Source organism: Sapajus apella, unplaced genomic scaffold (genome assembly GCF_009761245.1).
Source record: "Sapajus apella isolate SASKATOON/1434 unplaced genomic scaffold, GSC_monkey_1.0 scaffold227, whole genome shotgun sequence".
Taxonomy (NCBI): Eukaryota; Metazoa; Chordata; class Mammalia; order Primates; family Cebidae; genus Sapajus; species Sapajus apella.
The window spans coordinates 394871-413210 of record NW_022437167.1 but is presented as its reverse complement, the minus strand read 5'-3'; the positions used below and the strand labels follow the sequence as shown (position 1 = coordinate 413210).

Sequence of the window (18340 nt, the reverse complement as noted above, 5' to 3'; positions counted from 1 at the left end):
TGCGGTGAGCCGAGATCGCGCCATTGCACTCCAGCCTGGGTAACAAGAGTGAAACTCCGTCTCAAAAAAAATAAAAAAAATAAAAATACATCACAACAGTTTTTTTTTTTTTTTTAAATAAGAGACGGGGTCTCACCATGTTGCCCAGGCTGCAGTGCAGTGGCTATTCACAGGCACGATCCCACTACTGATCAGCACGGGAGTTTTGACCTGCTCCGTTTCCGACCTGGGCCGGTTCACTCCTCCTTGGGCAACCTGGTGGTCCCCCGCTCCCGGGAGGTCACCATATTGATGCCGAACTTAGTGCGGACGCCTGATCAGCATAGCGCACTACAACCTAGAACTCCTGGACTCAAGAGATCCTCTAGCCTCAGCCTCCTGGATAGCTGGGACTACAGGCATGTGCCACCGTGCCTGACTTTTTTTTTTTGTTTTTTTTTTAAAGAGACGGGCTTTCACCATGTTGGCCAGGATGGTCTCGCTCTCCTATTCACCTTGGCCTTCCAAAGTGCTGGGATTACAGGTGTGAGCCACCATGCCTGCCCTTTATTTTCGTTCTTTTTTTTTTTTTTTTTTTTAAGACATAGTCTTGCTCTGTTGCCCAGGCTGGAGTACACTGGCACCATCACTGCAGCCTTGAACTCTAGGGCTCAAGCCATCCTCTTGCCTCAGCTTCCCAAATAGCTAGGACTACAGGTGCATACTATCATGTCAGGCTAGTTTTATTTTATTTTTATTTTTTTATAAGACGGGGTTTTAAAGTGTTGGCCAGGCTGGTCTTGAACTCCTGACCTCAGGTGATCCGCCTGCCTCAGCCTCCCGAAGTGCTGAGATTACAGGGGTGAGCCACTGCACCGGCCCTAGTTTTATTTTTTAACTTTGTTTTAGAGACAAAATACTGTGTTGCCCAAGCTGGTCTCGAATTTCTGGGCTCAAGCAATTCTCCTGCCTTGGCCTCCCAAAGTGCTGGGATTACAGTCATGAGACACTGTGCCCCGCCTAGAACAATTTAAACCTACTTTCGGCCGGGTGTGGCGGCTCATGCCTGTAATCCCAGAACTTTGGGAAATTGAGGTTGGGCGGATCACCTGAGGTCAGGAGTTCGCCAACATGGAGAAACCCCATCTCTACTAAAATACAAAAATTAGGCCAGGTGTGGTGGCTTACCCCTGTAATCTCAGCACTTTGAGAGGCCAAGGTGGGTGGATCACAAAGTCAGGAGTTCAAGACCATCCTGGCCAACATGGAGAAACCCAATCTCTACTAAAAATAGAAAACTAGTTGGGCGGGGTAGCAGGCACCTATAATCCCAGCTACTTGGGAGGCTGAGGCAGGAGAATTGCTTGAACCCAGGTGGCAGAGTTTGCAGTGAGCCGAGATCATGCCACTGTACTCCAGCCTGGGCAACAGAGTGAGACTTCAAAAAAACAAAAACAAAACAAGAAGTTAGACAGGTGTGGTGGTGCATGTCTGTAATCCCAGCTAATCAAGAGGCTAAGGCACGAGGATTGCTTGAACCTGGGAGTTGGAGGTTGCAGTGAGCTGAGATCATGCCACTGCACTCCAGCCTGGACTACAGAGTGAGACTCCATCTCAAAAAAAAAAAAAAAAAAAAACCCTCAAAACCTTACTTTTTTTTTTTTTTTTTTTTTGAGACAGAGTCTCATTCTGTTGCCCATGCTGGAGTGCAGTGGCAGTAGTGACACAGCTCACTACAGCCTTGACCTCCCAAGCTCAAGCCTGCTAATTTTTGTATTCTTTTTTGTAGGTATGGGGGTTTTGCCATGTTGCCCAGGCTGGTCTGAAACTCCTGGGCTCAAATGATCTGCCCACCTGGGCCTCCCAAAGTGCTGAGATTACAGGCGTGAGCCACCTTGCCCAGCCAATTTTTAAACTTTCACTGCAGTTTCAAATTTTAGCCTTTATATTTAATCTCTCAAATTGTCTCTATTCAAGGTTAACTTTTTGACCTAAATTTGAAGTAAATATCTTACTCTTCCCAAAACAGGAGTTGGTTACATATAGAACTGATTATGTGGGCATGCAAGAGGGCATGGTTGTTTATTATCAAGCTGTGAAAGAGAAAACAAACTAGAAAGGCACTCCACCTGTGTTTTTAAAAATAGATTATGGGCATTTCACTATAAATGGGGGTTCGGGGAGTACGCATCCTGTTAGGAAAAAAATTTGGGAGGAATGTTTTCCCAAGTTGGAAGATCTGTCATTTAACAAATGGGGAATAGTGTGTGAAATAGATGCCAAGTTTTAAAAATAATGTTTTTCTGCATGTCCAACCAAGGATATTTATTAGACTGATGATGTGACTAACTCTTTGCTTGGCAGGTTTGAATAGGCTGATCTCTAGACTCGAGGCTGTCATACAGCCTTTTTGTTTTACCTGGTAGTTTTCTGAATTTTTTTTTTTAATCTTTAATTCATAGAAAACCATTTACTTCTTAACTATTCAAGACTTAAAATTGATCCAAGTTAGGTGGGATTTTTTTTGGAAACCATATGTAGACACAAAAGAGATATTCCTTGCCAACTAGTGACACATGGCAGATGAAGACAGAGTGGGAGATACACTTCCGGTTCAGGACAGCCCTTGTGAGCAGTTTGTGCTTAACCCTTTAGGGGAACATTCCTATCCAGAACCTTGGAGAAGCAGGACAGCGCCAGGGCCATACAGAGACTCACTCTGGACAGAGTCTGCCTAACTGCAGATGGAGCCTGAACCCTGCGCTGCAGAAACACTGAGTGTAAGGAATAGTGGTTAGAAATGACATTCAAAACAAACACACACTAACAAAGTGGACCATCCCTAGAGAGTTGCGGAGCTTTTCAGCATAAATAATGGGGATGGGGACTACGGGGGCTGCTGACCCATGTCCCACAAACTCCTGATCTAGTGTGAGAATGTCATGAATGCAAAGATGACCCTTGTAGCAGAGGTAATGCATTGGAAGTATTGTATTTTTCATAAAGCATCACTGTAAGAGTCCCTGTAACTATTTTCTGGTCCCCCCCCCAAGAATCAAGAGTATCAAAGTATTAAGGAAATAAAAATCACTTAATTAATCTTTTCCTTTCCTTTCCCAGCCAATTTCATTGTAATCTCACCATGTAAACATGAATTTGGGGGGAAATAAACTTTAAAATGATTGTCCCTTAGAGATTGTTGTTATATTGTCTCTAAACTTAATGAAAACAGTTTTAAAGTTTAGGGTACTAAAAATGCAAAGTACAGGAAGTAGGACAGGGAGTGGTGACTCCTGCCTATAATCTTAGCACTTTGGGAGGCAGAGGATTGCTTGAGGCTAGGAGTTTGAGACCAGCCTGACCAACATGGTGAAACACTGTCTTGACTAAATGTACAAAAATTAGCCGGTGTGGTAGCATGCGCCTGTTGTGTCAGCCAGTCCGGAGGCTTCTGCACAAGAATCACCTGACCCCCAGGAGTGGAGGTTGGAGTGAGCTGAGATCACACCATTGCACTCCAGCCAGGGCAACAGAGCAAGACTCTGTCTCAAAAAAGAAAGAAAAAAGAAAGTAATCAGTGCTCTTTTTTCATAAGGGTAATTAAAAGAAAAAAACTTGTGTACTTTTTGTGTGTGTGTGTACTTTTTATTTTTTTGAGTCACAATCTCACTCCTTTGGCCAGGCTGGAGTCCAGTGGCACGATCTCGACTCACTGCCTCTTGGGTTCAAGTGATTCTCCTGCCTCAGCCTCCTGAGTAGGTGGGACTACAGGCACGTGCCACCACACCCGGCTGAGTTTTTGTGTTTTTATTTGTATTTTATTTATTTATTTTTTAAGACAGAGTCTTGCTCTGTCGCCCAGGCTAGAGTGCAGTGGCACAATCTTGGCTCACTGCAACCTCTGCCTCCCGGGTTCAATCAAGTCTCCTGCCTCAGCCTCCTGAGTAGCTGGAATTACAGCTGCGTGCCACCATGCCCAACTAATTTTTTTTTTTTTGGTATTTTGTGGTAGAGAAAGGGTTTCACCATGTTGGTCAGGCTGTTCTCGAACTCCTGACCTTGTGATCCCCCGCCTTGGCCTCGCAAAGTGCTGGGATTATAGGCGTGAGCCACTGCACCTGGCTGATTTTTTTGTATTTTTAATAGAGACGTGGCTTCACCATGTTGGTGAGGATGGTGTCGATCTCCTGATCTCGTGATCTGTCTGCCTGGGCGTCCTAAAGTGCTGAGATTACAGGGGTGAGCCACTGTGCCCAGCCTTTTATTATTATTATTATTATTATTTTTTTTTTTTTTTTGAGACGGAGTTTCGCTCGTTACCCAGGCTGGAGTGCAATGGCGCGATCTTGGCTCACCGCAACCTCCGCCTCCTGGGTTCAGGCAATTCTCCTGCCTCAACCTCCTGAGTAGCTGGGATTACAGGCACGCGCCACCATGCCCAGCTAATTTTTTGTAGTTTTAGCAGAGACGGGGTTTCACCATGTTGACCAGGATGGTCTTGATCTCTTGACCTCGTGATCCACCCGCCTCAGCCTCCCAAAGTGCTGGGATTACAGGCTTGAGCCACCGCGCCCGGCCTATTATTATTATTATTTTATTTTTTAATTTTTTTTTTGAGATGGAGTTTCGCTCTTGTTGCCCAGGCTGGAGTGCAGGGTGGTGCAATCTTGGCTCACTGCAACCTCTGCCTCTTGGATTCAATTGATTCTGCTGCCTTAGCCTCCCGAGTAGCTGGGAGTACAGGTGTGAACCACTGCTCCTGGCCTTTAGTGTACCTTTTGAATGAACAACTTGTGTATTCTTTAGAGACTTTCTCAGAAAATATGTAGGAACCCAGTATCACTGAGAGCAATAATCTCAGAATTGGCTAAACCTACATAACTTGGTCTGTTTAACTTAGGTCTGCTTAGTTTGTGAATTTGAGTAGTTGACTTCATTCTGTTTTCAGAGGGAAAAACATTTAGGAAGTTTAAAGGATAATGAATCCATTCTTTTTCAGCCCTTTTCTCCCCAAAGTCCCCAACTCCAGGTGTTTTGGTATAGCTGGCTCTGGCCTTTGCCCCTGCTGTTTTTAATGCCTGGGACGCTCATCATAACTCATCCCTTAACAGCTGGCTCAAATGTCAATCCACAAAGATTTCCCAGACCCCTCTGGGAAGGAAGCTGTCCTTTCCTCTGTGATTCCTCAGTCTTTCTTGTTTGTTTGTTTCTGAGACAAAGTCTTGCTCTGTTACCCAGGCTGGAATGCAGTGGCTCATCTCAGCTCACTGCAACCTCTGCCTCCCAGGTTCAAGCAATTCTCCTGCCTCAGCCTCCTGAGTCACTGGGATTACAGGTGCCTGCCACCGTGTCCAGCTAATTTTTGTATTTTTAGTAGAGACAGGGTTTCACCATGTTGGCCAGGCTGGTCTGAAACTCCTGACCTTGTGATCTGCCTGCCTCAGCCTCCCAAAGTGCTGGGATTACAGGCATGAACCACTGTGCCCAGCCAGTTCCTCAGTCTTTCTTATGAATACATTTTCTGCATTGAAATCATTTTGTGTCTTTCAGTGGCACCAGCCTGTCAGCTTCTGGAGTATGTGCCTGTAAGCTTCTTGGGCTGCAGAACCCTTGGGATGAGTGGTCTCTCAGTTGCCAATCAGCGTTGATCACATAAGTCATCTTGTATGTTGTCCACCAAGAACTTCAAAGAAATTTTCTGATTTCTGTTCAAGTACAGTACCTTGAACATTCAGTAGGTGATGCTACTCTTTTTCAGTAGTTTCACACTACTTTGGAGCCTTTGGCCAATTTCTGCTATAAAAGCAGACATCAACATGGAATTTGACCCCAATTTCTTTTCTTCAGTCCCTCAGTTGTGTAGGGACAGGCTCAGGTGGTGTTTAGAAGTTTGTGAGTACACTTGAAAGATCATTAGACTATTTTCCTGTGGTTAAGGTAGAAAGTGGCTTAGCTATTATTAGTGGGATGTGGTCTATGAAAGACAATGAAGTTTAAAATGAATTTGGAAGATTTTTTCTGTTGTTGTTTTGAGACAGGGTCTTACTCTGTCACCTAGGCTGTAGTGCAGTGCCACAATCATGGCTCACTGCAGCCTCAAACTTCTGGGCTTGAGTGATCCTTCTCTCTCAGCTCCCTGAGTAGCTGGAGCTACAGGCATGTGCCACCATACTTGGCTAATTTTTTTTCTTTCTTTTTTTTTTAAAGTCGTGGTTTCACCATGTTGGTCAGGCTGGTCTTGAACTCCCGGCTTCAGGTGATCCGCCTGCCTTGGCCTCCAAAGTGCTTGGATTACAGGCGTGAGCCACCATGCCTGGCCTCTTTTTTTTTTTTTTTTTTTTTTTTTAATTTTTTTTACCCAAAAACTGTCGTACTCCTAAGAACAGGGAGGCCATTCTAGGCGGTTCTGTTGTGCATTAGGAGAGCCTTTCTTTGCCTCCCTGAAAACATGCCAAGCACACACTGGACTTGTGTGATTAAGCGGAGCTGAGAAGCCAATTTTTCCTTTGTTATAGAGATGGGATCTCACTATGTCAACCGGCTGGTTTCAAACTCCTGGCCTCAAGTGATTCTCTCACCTTGGCCCCCCAGAGTACTGGGATTACAGTTGTGAGCCACTGTGCTCAGCCTGGAAGAAAATTTTAACTAAATAACAGGTGTTTTGAAAGTACAGTATTAACAACTGCTATCATTAAGTTTTGTTTGTTTGCTTTTTTTTTTTTTTTTGACATGGAGTCTGGCTCTGTCACCCAGGCTAGAGTGCAGTAGCATGATCTTGGTTTATGGCAACCCCTGCCTCCCGGGTTCAGCGATTCTCCTGCCTCAGCCTCCCGAGTAGCTGTGATCACAGGTGCATGCCATCATGCCTGGCTAATTTTTGTATTTTTTCGAGACAGAGTCTCGCTCTGTTGCCAGGCTGGAGTACAGCGGTGTGATCTGGGCTCACTGCAACCTCCGCCTCTCAGGTTCAAGCAGTTCTCCTGCCTGGAATTCAGTCGTGAACCACTGTCCCTGGCTAATTTTTGTATTTTTAGTAGAGTTGGGGTTTCACCATGTTGACTGGGCTAGTCTCAAACTCCTGACCTCAGGTGATTCACCCGCCTCAGCCTCCCAAAGTGCTGAGATTACAGAGGTGAGCCACTGTACCCAGCCGTCACTAAGTATTGACTATCTTGTTTTCAGGGCAAAGAGAAAACTTTTAGAAAACATGGTTCTGGCCCTAGCTGTCTCTTAATTAGAGTTTCTTCAGCTTTAGAATGGCATCTGAAGGTGATTGCATCATATTTCATAATTACCCAGCTGAACTATTTGCTGTTTAGTCCAGCACTGGGCTCTGAGGCAGAAAGGTCTTTAATCCAAACAGCCTCAGCATTCACCCAGCCTGAGCCTATGGGACCCCAGGCAGATCTGGATTCCCTACTACTTATCCATCTACCCTCCTGGCCCCTCTTGTCCTATGACAGAATCAACCCTGTAGCCCTGTAGCTATTTCACTCCACCAGCATACCCCCCAATCCTCCTACTTCCCACCTGACTTTCCCGGCTGAGAAGTTGGCACTCCTCTCTGGAGCAACCCACTTTTCACCAGTGCACCCCTCAGTCCACCGGGGTGTGTCATTGATATGTTTCAGTTGATGCCTCCCTCTTTAAAAAACAAAAAAGGGTGGTTGTCACCTTGGGGACTCACATAGAGCTTGCCAGCTCAAACTCTGGAATCCGTATATCTGGCTCAAGTCTCAGGTCTCCCACCTGACCACACTTTGCTCTGTTTGTAGTTAATTAAATTGACATTAATCAAGACCCAGGTGAGGAGCAGTGAGATAATATTTTGCTTGTATTGCTTTAATATACATCATGTGATTCATCATCGTAGCATAAAGCGGTTCTCAAAATATACAGCCACCAAGTTAGGGTGAAAAACCTGGATATTTGCCCTAAACTATGCTTGCACTTGGGATCAGGGAGCTCTCTGAATTCCTGTACCAAGTTACCTGTTTGAGAATAAGACTGTTTTGTTTGTTTGGTTTCTGAAATTGAACTTTGAATTTCTTTTTTTTTTTTTTTTCTTTTTTAGATATAGGAAACAATGAATTTCTTTGTAGCAAAGCAAAGCAAGTTACTGACATAACTGGGTCAGAGAAAGTGATTGGGGGGTCAACAATTTGTATTTTGTATCACTTTTAGGTTGAATTCTCTTTTGGCCTATTGGAGGTTGTACCAGATGCTGCATTAAGTACTGGGAAGATTTTGGGGTATGTGTGTGGGAGCGAAATCAACTACAAAAAATTGACAATTGTATATAGAACTCAACACAGAATTAAAAAGGAGCTTTTCTTTTTTTTGAGACTGAGTCTCGCTCCTGTCGCTAGGCTGGAGTGCAGTGGCACATTCTCGGCTCACTACAACCTCTGCCTCCCGGGTTCAAGTGATTCTCCTACCTCAGCCTCCCGAGGAGCTGGGATTACAGGCATGCACCACCACACTCAGATAATTTTTGTATTTTTAGTAGAGACGGGGTTTCACCATGTTGGCCAGGATGGTCTTGATCTCCTGACCCCATGATCCCCTTGCCTTGGCCTCCCAAAGTGCTGGGATTACAGGTGTGAGCCACCACACCTGGCCTTTTTTTTTTTTCTTTTTCTTTTTTTTTTTTTTTTTTTTTTTTTAAGACAGAGTCTCACCGTGTTGCCCAGGCTGGGGTGTAGTGGTGCGATCTTGGCTCACTGCAACCTCCGCCTCCTGGGTTCAAGCAATTCTTCTGCATCAGCCTTCTGAGTAGCTGGGATTACAGGTGGGTGACACCACACCTGGCTAATTTTTGTATTTTTTGTAGAGACGGTTTCACCGTGTTGGTCAGGCTGGTCTTGAATTCCTGATCTCATGATCCACTCACCTTGGCCTCCCAAAGTGCTGGGATTACAGGCATAAACCACCGCACCCGCTGAAAGGAGCTTTTTTTGAACTTTCTGTTTAAGGTGACATACAGCAGAAAAATAATTATTTTTTTCTTTTTAGAAAAAATGTTTTGTAAAACTTGTTCTACATAAAGTGTTTTTCCAGTTTACGGTTGAGACCCAGCCATTGGTAGGTGTTACCTTTTCTTTTCAAATGAAGCAGAATAGAAGATAACTACCTTGCATGTGGTAAATTTATGTTTGGTGAAACTTTTCAGTTGTACATGTAGATGTATTAGGGTATGCGATGAAACATTTTGTCATCACTCTTCAGGAGTCTAGGTGTCTTATCAGGAATTGTTTGTTTTAAAACAACATGAAAATAGGCGGTTTTGGGGATTCTTCAGAACCTGACTTTGGTATTGAGAGCCGCCTTGTGGTCCTAGATTTTCCATGAACTTGATAAAGTTATATTTTGCTTTACGTAGTTTAACATCTCCAAAGTCCATTCTCTTTCAGGTTTTCATTCTGTCTCCTGTGTTTCCTCCCTGTCACTGGAGAGGGAAGGATGCAGATTTGCTTTCTTGAGGGGGGTTCACCTTCTCCCAGAGGCACGAGGGCAGATTGGGAGGTAATTGGAGAGGGAGAGCAGTTATCCCCAAGTGTCTTAAGGTGGGTGGGTCTGGAGCTTTCTTTGTAGAACTCTGTTCACTGCGCTGGAGAAGTGATCGTTCAGCCGAACCGCAGCCCGCCCTCCCCACAGACACCGGGGCCGAAGTTCCCAGAGAAGAGCTTCTGCGTGACGACCCCGCTGGGGTGACATTCTAACTCGCGTTTCAAAGGCAACCCTGAGTTGCTTGAGGTCGCCCAGCTCAGCTGGCGCGAGGTCAGCAGTGAGCGCGTCGTGAGTCAGCCCTGGGTGCGGCCCGCCCGGCTCTGCCGCCGGTGAGCTGGCGACGACCCCTCGGCCTGCGGAGGGCGCTGGGACTCTCCGGGGAGGGAGCCGGCTGGAGCCGGCGTGGGAAACCAGCGCGCCCAGCGAGGTGTCGCGTGGGAGCGCGCCGGAGAGGGGCGGTGCTTCCGGGGCGGGACCGGCCGGCCCCGCCCCCTCGATTCAGGGGCCCGCCTTCTACGCCAGGAGCCCCGCCCACGAGCTCCTCCCTTCTCGTTCGGCCCCGCCCCTCGGTCGCAGGGCCCCGCCCAGCCGGGCGCGGGCGGGCGGCGTCGCCTTTAAGAGCTCCCCGGTGTTTTGGGGGCCGCGGGCCGGGCGCGCTGACCTGGTGCGCATGTCCCGGGCGGTGACGCCGGCGCCGGGCTCCATGTGTGCGGCCGAGGGGCGCATTATCTGGCCGGCGGCGCGGGCGGGCGGGCGGACCGGCGGAGCGAGCGCCGCGGGCCCGGGCGGCCCCACAGGCGGAACGAGCGCGCGCGGCCCGGCGCCCCCGGCCCCTCCGCCGCCCGGCCCCGCGGGCGACCCCGGCCCCAGCCCCGCAGCCCCACGAACCCGCGCGCTGCCCTAGGGCCCGGCCGACCCGCGGCCCGGTAAGTTCTGGACCAAACTTGGCGGGGGGCGGGGGCCGGGGACGTGCGGCTGAGACTGGAGCGGCGCGGGCCGCGAAGGGTCGGGGCCTCGGGGGGCTGTGAGGTACCCCCGCAAGAGCGTGGAAAAGTGAGAGCGAGCGAGTTCTACTCCTTGTATTCTGGGAGCGTCTTCTTGCGCTGCCCTGGAAAGTTCCTCGCCCCGAGGCGGCCCGGGCACGTGGGGGCCGGGCGGGGCGGGGGTCCCGGAAAGTCGCGGCTTCGCCCCGCTTCCGTCCTGCTCTTCCTGCGGGGTCGGGGGAAGGGCTGGGCCGCGAGGCGCCTCTTCCGAGCAGTCGGGACGGGTGGGGGCGGCGGGCAGGCGGCACGTGGGCGCGCGGGGCGGGGGTCCCGCTCGGGGGCGGGGGTCCCAGGCGAGCAGGGCAGCAGCGCTGAACCCCGCGGCGGCGGCGGCGACGGCGGCGGCGGCGGCGGAGGATCCCGTGTCAGAATAAGAGTCCCCGCGCGCCCACGCCTGGAGGGCCGGCCCTCCCCCCGCTCGCGCCCTTCCTGCCTGACCCCCGGGAGCCGCGGGACCCTTCCCCCTCTCTGATCTCCAGCCTATCTCAAGGCCCGACACTTTAAATTTGCCTCCCCATCTAGGCAGTTGCTCCATTCATTTCTTTTTTCCCACCTGGAGTGGGTCGGCATCAGTGACTAGACAGCGGCAGCTGGCCTTTTAAAGGGATTATTGCCAAGAATCGGAATTGATCACTTCAACAAGGAAAGGCTTATGGGCAGGGCCCAGGCTGAGAGCCTGACGGACACTTGGAGTGTGCGCACACTGGGACCCAGAAATGAATGGTGACCCCTCCCTTAGCAAGTGAATGACAACCCTTAGGTGCGTGTTTCTGCCCTGCCCTGAGAATTTTGCACGGGGCAAAATTTTGTAGGTCTGACTTAACGTCTTTAGGTGTATGTTCATCCTTATCTTAAGAGCTTTGAATTCTTTAGATCAAAGTCCGAGTGAGTCACTTGAGCCTTTAATTTTCTTTCTTCCTACCGGTTTACTTCTTTCAGTTTTCTTCGAGTACACAGGGCTGGTTACATCTCTGGTTCTGTGTGCCCATTCACACAGTGACACCTCCTGGCTGTGGCAGCACAGAAACTGAGAGACAGACAGCCCTCTGTGCCGGTGTCTCAGTCTTGGACTTACTTGTCCTGTTGACTTACTTATTCTTATGGTAGTTGTTACAAGTTTTCTTTTAAACTATATTACAAGAAATAATGTTTGCCGGCACCAGTTAACATATGCTAAGAACAGTGGCTTGTCAGACCTGACCACAAGCTGTGGAGGAGGGCTAGTAGCTCATACTGGCCCTCGGTTTGAGTGCCTACTGTGTTTTAAGCTCCCTGCACAGACGTATTCGGTGCCCATAACAATCCCACGGTGGGTAGAGGAGTATTATCTGCACTTCACAGATGAGGAAATTGGGGCTCCTGGAGGCCAGGCGGCTTGCTCAAGGCCTCTTAGTAGAGAGGCAGAGCTGAGGAGCCAGCTTTTGGTGCTTCAGAGCCCACAGATGCTGCAGTTTGCAAACCCTGCTCAGCATTTCCCTGGCGCTTCTAAAACACAAGGCCATTTTCTGGTCCAGGCTCCAGGGCACCTCTGTTGGAGGAGGTAGGGGATAATCTGGTGACATGGGGACACCATCCTAGCCCTGCTTTGTTCTAGTGGAGCAGCGATATCAGCTAGATTTTAAGGAGCTGAACCACAGTTAGTTGCCACTTTGCATTTCGTTCTTCAGCTTGGGACTCAGAAAAGTTGGCCCTTTTCTAGAGGAAACAGTTTATAGAGTGTGGGAAATTTCCAGGGGATTTTCTAGATCCTCTGTCTTCACTTACTCCCTCCCCTCCTTCATCTTTCATTTCTTATTTGTCCCCTAAATTCCAAAGCTGGTTTTTATGAAGATTGCTTCTCATCTTGGAAGGGTTGTAAAGAATGGGAAGACTTGTGTGTTAGTGATTTGGATGTATTGTGGGATTTTTTTTTTTAAAGACAGTTTTGCTCTTGTTTCCCAGGCTAGAGTGCAGTGGCGCAATCTTGGCTCACTGGAACCTCTGCCTCTCGAGTTCAAGCGATTCTCCTGCCTCAGCCTCCCAGGTAGCTGGGATAACAGGAGCCTGCCACCACATCCAGCTAATTTTGTATTTTTAGTAGAGACGAGATTTCTCCGTGTTGGTCAGGTTGGTGTCTAACTCCCAACCTCAAGTGATCCACCCGCCCGCCTCCTAAAGTGGTGGGATTACAGGCGTGAGCCACCACACCTGGCCTTTTATTATTATTATTTTTTGAGACAGAGTCCTGCTTTGTTGCCCAGGAGTACAGTGGTGTGATCTAGGCCCACTGCAACCTCCGCCTCCCCAGTTCAAGTGATACTCCTGCCTCAGCCTCCTGAGTAGCTGGGACTACAGGTGAGTGCCACCATGCCCAGCTAATTTTTGTATTTTTAGTAGAGATGGGGTTTCACCATGCTGGCCAGGCTGGTCTTGAACTCCTGACCTTGTGTGATCTACCACGCCCAGCTAATTTTTGTATTTTTAGTAGAGATGGGGTTTCACCATGCTGGCCAGGCTGGTCTTGAACTCCTGACCTTGTGTGATCTGCCTGGCTCGGCCTCCCAAAGTGCAGTGATTGCAGGCATGAGCTGCTGTGCCCGTTGGATGCATTGTTACTTCTACTCAAATGACAGTTTTTTAAAAAATGTCAAGTCATCTCTATTAATGTGGTATAATTTGGCAAATCCTACAATCTTATATTTTGATAGTGAGGGAAAAAAATTAATGCTACTTTCAGTAGGGAAAAATTCTGGAAGGGTTTCTACCAAAATGTGAATAAAAGTCTCTATATTAGGATTAGCAAAAGCTTTTCTTTTTCTTTTTTTTCTTTGTTTTGTTTTGTTTTTGAGATGGAGTCTTGCTCTGTTGCCCAGGCTGGGGTGCAATGGTGCGATCTCACCTCACTGCAACTTCTGCTTCCCGGGTTCAAGCAATTCTCCTGCCTTAGCCTCCTGAGTCGCTGGGATTACAGGCGTACACCACCATGCCCGGCTAATTTTTTTAACAAAAGGTAGAGATGGGGTTTCACCATGTTGGTCAGGTTGGTCTCTAACTCCTGACCTCATATCATGGTCCTTCCCGGCTCTGCCTCCCGAAGTGCTGGGATTACAGGTGTGAGCCACCATGCCCAGCCTTGTGTGTATGTTTTTAATGAGGAACCTTTTTTTGAGTAATGAAACACATTTGAAGAATTCTGATTTTCAACTCTTAAGTAGCTCCTCTGACTTGTTTTGCATCATTTATTTTGTGAATTTCTGGCATTGCAGGTAGTGATTTCTAGATTGATTTATTCAACAAATATCAGAGTGCATACTGTGCCTCTGACACTGTCCTAGGAATCCCTGCTCAGTGGAGTTTATAGTGAGATTAGTGGGCCAGGAATCGTAATTAATCTCATAAACGTGGGGAAACTTACAGGGATCAAGGAGAGAAGGACGCTGTGACCTGGTGAGCCCAAAAGGGTCTTTGTCCTACTGGGGTCAGAGAGCGAGTAGGTAGACCCTCTTGAAGGGGATAAAGCAGGGGCCGGTGCAGTGAGACACACAGCCGGGACCTCTTTGGGTCTTAGATAGCAGATGACTAAAGGATGCCTCTGAAAAATGTGGCTGGGAAAGTTGTAAAGCCATTTTTGAAATGCTGGCTTTTTTTGTTTGTTTCCTTGGAAGAAAATGAAGAATGACCAGCAGAGTCTTGGATATGTCAGTTCCCAATAGAGACAAAAATGTACCCGCCGTTACGACTGAATTTGGTTAAGGACTGTCAGCATGTGCTGACACCTCAAAGCCTGGGCAGCTCAGATGCTTGTCTGGAGAACTACCTGCTTGGAGTCGGGTGTTTCTGTGCCATCAAATGGAACAGGCAGGGCTATTTTCTCTAGACCTTTCCCCCCGATAATTGAGTTAATTTATGCTTGTTGTAGAAAACTAGGAAGATTACGAAATAGGTGAGTGGATGAAGTCGTCTTGAACAGCTGTCCTGGGGTAGGAGAGCATCCCTGGGATTTCGTTGTAACCCTTGTCTGGTTGGGAAGTGCGGCAGAACCAGAAGAACGGGTTCGCATTGTCATGGTTTGAGGCTTGCTAAGTGTGGTGGTTTGTTAGAATGGATGCTTTTGAGTTAGCTGTTTCAGGAGGTGACTCTCCACTGCCTGGCCTCAGATGGTGGATCTTTCCGGTAACAGGATTTAAGTGCTAACTGTGCACAGGTATATCTTTGAATGGTATTAGGAAAGCAGTGTATTAAGGTTGAGATAAAGCAGATCTTGAAGTGGTTGGTGGTTGCAGCGAGGTGGAAGTGGTGAGACCTGTACTGTCAGAAACAAATGTTTCACTCTGGACACATCCTGCTTGAGCATGGGCTCCTGAGCATCCCTGCAAACAGGATCTGGGACTTTTTTTTGTCAAGTGTGTCTGACCGTGGGCTTCTTGCGCCTCCTCCACCCTGTGCTTTCCAGACTGTATTTGTGACCTCTTTTTGTTAGAAATGTAGGTTAGTCTTTTAGAAGACAAAAGAATTTACCCTAATAGAATACCTGCTGGTAGTCTCAGGAAGTGATTGGGAATCCACCAAACCCTCTAGGTGTGGGAGAGAGGGGCCCTCAGTGAGAATGTTGCATGTTTGCACCAGTTTGTGCAGTTGCCAGGGCCTCTTGTAGCATCTCTGTGTGCTGAACCCACCTTGTCTCTCCTGAGCCTCCAGAGGCACCCCGTGTTTCACATGTGAGTTTGTCAGGGAACTTGCCTTTCTATTCTGATATCTAGATTTTAGGGTTCTTTATATGCAAGGGCTGAAGACATGCAATTTCTGAGGATATTGGAGGCTGCCTTCTGAGGTCGGATTTGCTGGCAGGAGATGAACAGGACTAAAGGGAGGCTCTCTGCAAGTCAAAGTGGGAGTTTTTGGGGCAGGGGTCAGGGGTGAGGTGGTTGAGCTTCAGGGCTTTCCTCCTGTTTGGCTTCAAAGATAGTGGCTATGCCTTCAGGGAGGGGTGGTGCACGTGGTGCAGGACTGGGGAGAAATGCTACTTGTTTGAAGGATTTGTTGAAGAATCCCTCGGCCATTCCTCCTGCAGTTCCATCTCAGGACCCGGTGCTGCCTGGCTGGCCTGCCTTGCTGGTTAGATCTTCTGGTTTGAACCTTGAACCTTAACTCAGCCTTGATAAGGTGGTCCATTTGAGCACACACTTCAAAAATACTGCGGCATTATGGTGGCACAGCAGCTTCTCCTCTGCCAAGGAGGCCACTTCCAGTCCAGGGGCACCTGCTTTTTGCCAAGTGTGGCCGCATGCCTGTTGCTGAGCATCCTGTCTCTAGTGGCATCCAGGACGGCCCTGGCTTTGCCTCAGACAGCCTGGTGTTACTTCTGCCCGGCCACTTCCTAGGGAAGGACCTTGTTGAACCTCACCAGTTTTCCATTTCTGTTAAGGGAGTGTTTACTATCTCCCTGGGAAGGCTGTGTTGGAGTAAGATAACAAGTGCAAATGATCGACCCCAGTGCCTGTGTGTTCCACATATTGGAGTTCAGTGAGTCCTGTTATGACTAACAAATGAGCCAGAGTTCTAAGGCCCGCCTCTTGTGTGGGAGGGACGGCACCATGCTCATGGTAAACTGTCACTGTCTTCATGCACACTTTGAGCCACGCTGGAGTGCATGCCTCAGCTTCATGCCCCAGCCTATCCCCCATCCCCATGTTCCTGAGAAGAAGGTAAAGTCCCCTACAGGGGCTGATAATTGCCAGTATCACCTTGCTGATTTTTCTTCAGGTGGGACCCACCCCAGCCTTTCTGATTTCAGGCTTTGTATGTTTTTTCCACTGCCTTGGGGCCTTCTTGATGATACTGAATGCCTGGGTTGGTTGTGCCCCAAGCCAGGAAGCAGCCTCTTTCCTGGCCCGGGGCTTGCTGAAGCCAGCATCCTGACTTTAATCTGTGAGATGGGAAGCTGTTTGCCAGGCACATCTGTCATGGGAAGCTTCCTCTGGGAACTGAGAGGGGTCCCTGTCACGGAGTGGACTCTGGCTGGGGCTGGAAGTTGGTGGTTTGATGGTGCTTGCAGTGGCAACTGGGAGTGCCAGAGTGAATCTCATCCTCCTGGACTTGCCCTCCACACTGACAGCTCTCCAGCCAGCTTGGAGTTGGACAGACCTGGCTTTGCCACTGACGACATGCAGTTTACCACTCTTCAGCCTTGGGTGGGTCACCTGGCCTCAGCTTTCTCTTCTGTTGGTGGAGACTGTTGGCTGAGATCTTTGACCTAACAGGATGCTGTGAGGACAAGTGGGAAGTGTCCACAAGCAGTCAGAGGTACTCCAACCTTTGCCTCTCTATTTACCTTAGAGCCAAAAAGCTTTCTCCTTGCAGATGACACCTACACAGTGATTCTTGAACACCTCATATCCCTGTTATCACATACAGTGAAACACTTGGATCGAGGAGCTAGGTTTTCTTTATAACAGAATCCCACTGCAAGCTAACAATTTGGAGGCCTAAGAGTCAGGTCAAGGCTGGGTGTGGTAGCTCATGTCTGTAATCCCAGCACTTTGGGAAGCAGAGGCAGGCTAATTGCTTGAGCCCAGGAGTTAGAGAACAGCCTGGGCAACAGAGCAATCCCCCATCTCTCTCTCTCTCTCTTTTTTTTTTTTTTTTGAGACAGTCTCACTCTGTCGCTCAGGCTGGAGTGCAGTGGTGCAGTCTTGGTTCACTGCAACCTCTGCCTCCTGGATTCAAGCGATTTGCCTGCTTCAGCCTCCTGTGTAGCTGGGACTACAGGCACATGCTACCATGCCTGGCTAATTTTTTTTTGTTTTTTTGTATTTTTAGTAGAGATGGGCTTTCACCATGTTAACCAGGATGGTCTTGATCTCCTGACCTCGTGATCCACCTGCTTCAGCCTCCCAAAGTGCTAGGATTATAGGTGTGAGCCACAGTACCCGGCGCCCCCATCTTTTAAAAACAAAAAAAATTAGTCACACACCTGTAGGCCCAGCTGCTCACGAGGCTGAGGTGGAAGGATTGCCTGAGCCAGGGAGGTCGAAGCTGCAGTGAGCAGAGATCTGCCATTGCACTCTAGCCTGGGCAACAGAGTGAGACTCTGTCTGGGGATGGGGGAAGGTCTGGTCAGATTATCTGGAAGGGCTGTGAAAAACCCTGTGGCCCTAAATCTGCATATAATACCAACTTAACATTTTCTCCAGTCACAGCCATTTTGTGCAATCAACCTTTGAGTCAGTGGCTGTGTCTATACTCAACACATTCTTACCTTAGAGGCCTCTACTTACCCTGACCTTGGAGATGGGCAGGTTTTAGCCCAGTAGATTAGGCCTCCAATTTATGATGCTTTGACTTAAAATTTTTCTTTTCTTTTTTTTTTTTTTTGAGATGGAGTTTCGCTCTTGTTACCCAGGCTGGAGTGCAATGGCGCGATATTGGCTCACCGCAACGTCCGCCTCCTGGGTTCAGACAATTCTCCTGCCTCAGCCTCCTGAGTAGCTAGGATTACAGGCACGCGTCACCATGCCCAGCTAATTTTTTGTATTTTTAGTAGAGATGGGGTTTCACCGTGTTAACCAGGATGCTCTCAATCTCTTGACCTCATGATCCACCTGCCTCGGCCTCCCAAAGTGCTGGGAGGAGCCACCGCGCCCGGCCCTTAACATTTTTCAACTTTATGATGAGTTTATCAGATGTAACCTCTTTGGAAGTCGAGGAGCTCCCTTTGATTAGTGAAGTTAACATGTTGATTCTTCTGAGTGTGGATCCCTTTCGTACCATAGTGAAGTTGAGAAATTGTAAGTCGAATCATTGTAAAATGCGACTAATGGCTGTGGTTT

At 48.4% G+C, this 18340-nt stretch overlaps 1 protein-coding gene and 1 non-coding gene across 10 annotated transcripts in view; one reads left to right on the top strand and one right to left on the bottom strand.

The window, feature by feature from the left end:
* Positions 1-18340, top strand: part of GATAD2A (GATA zinc finger domain containing 2A) — a 122516-nt gene that overhangs the window by 11194 nt on the left and 92982 nt on the right. For 2 of the 9 annotated variants that reach the window (XM_032271232.1, XM_032271231.1), the window contains exon 1: positions 10294-10415. The exons of 5 other annotated variants lie outside the window; for them this stretch is intronic. The gene's annotated coding sequence lies outside the window, so the exon portion shown is untranslated. Of the gene's footprint in view, positions 1-10293; positions 10416-18340 lie in introns of those variants that run through there. 2 more of the 9 variants (XM_032271235.1, XM_032271237.1) reach the window with 2 other exon arrangements.
* On the bottom strand, positions 6343-6475 carry LOC116544706. The gene has a single exon (XR_004266003.1). It is a non-coding gene; the product is annotated as a small nucleolar RNA SNORA64/SNORA10 family (small nucleolar RNA).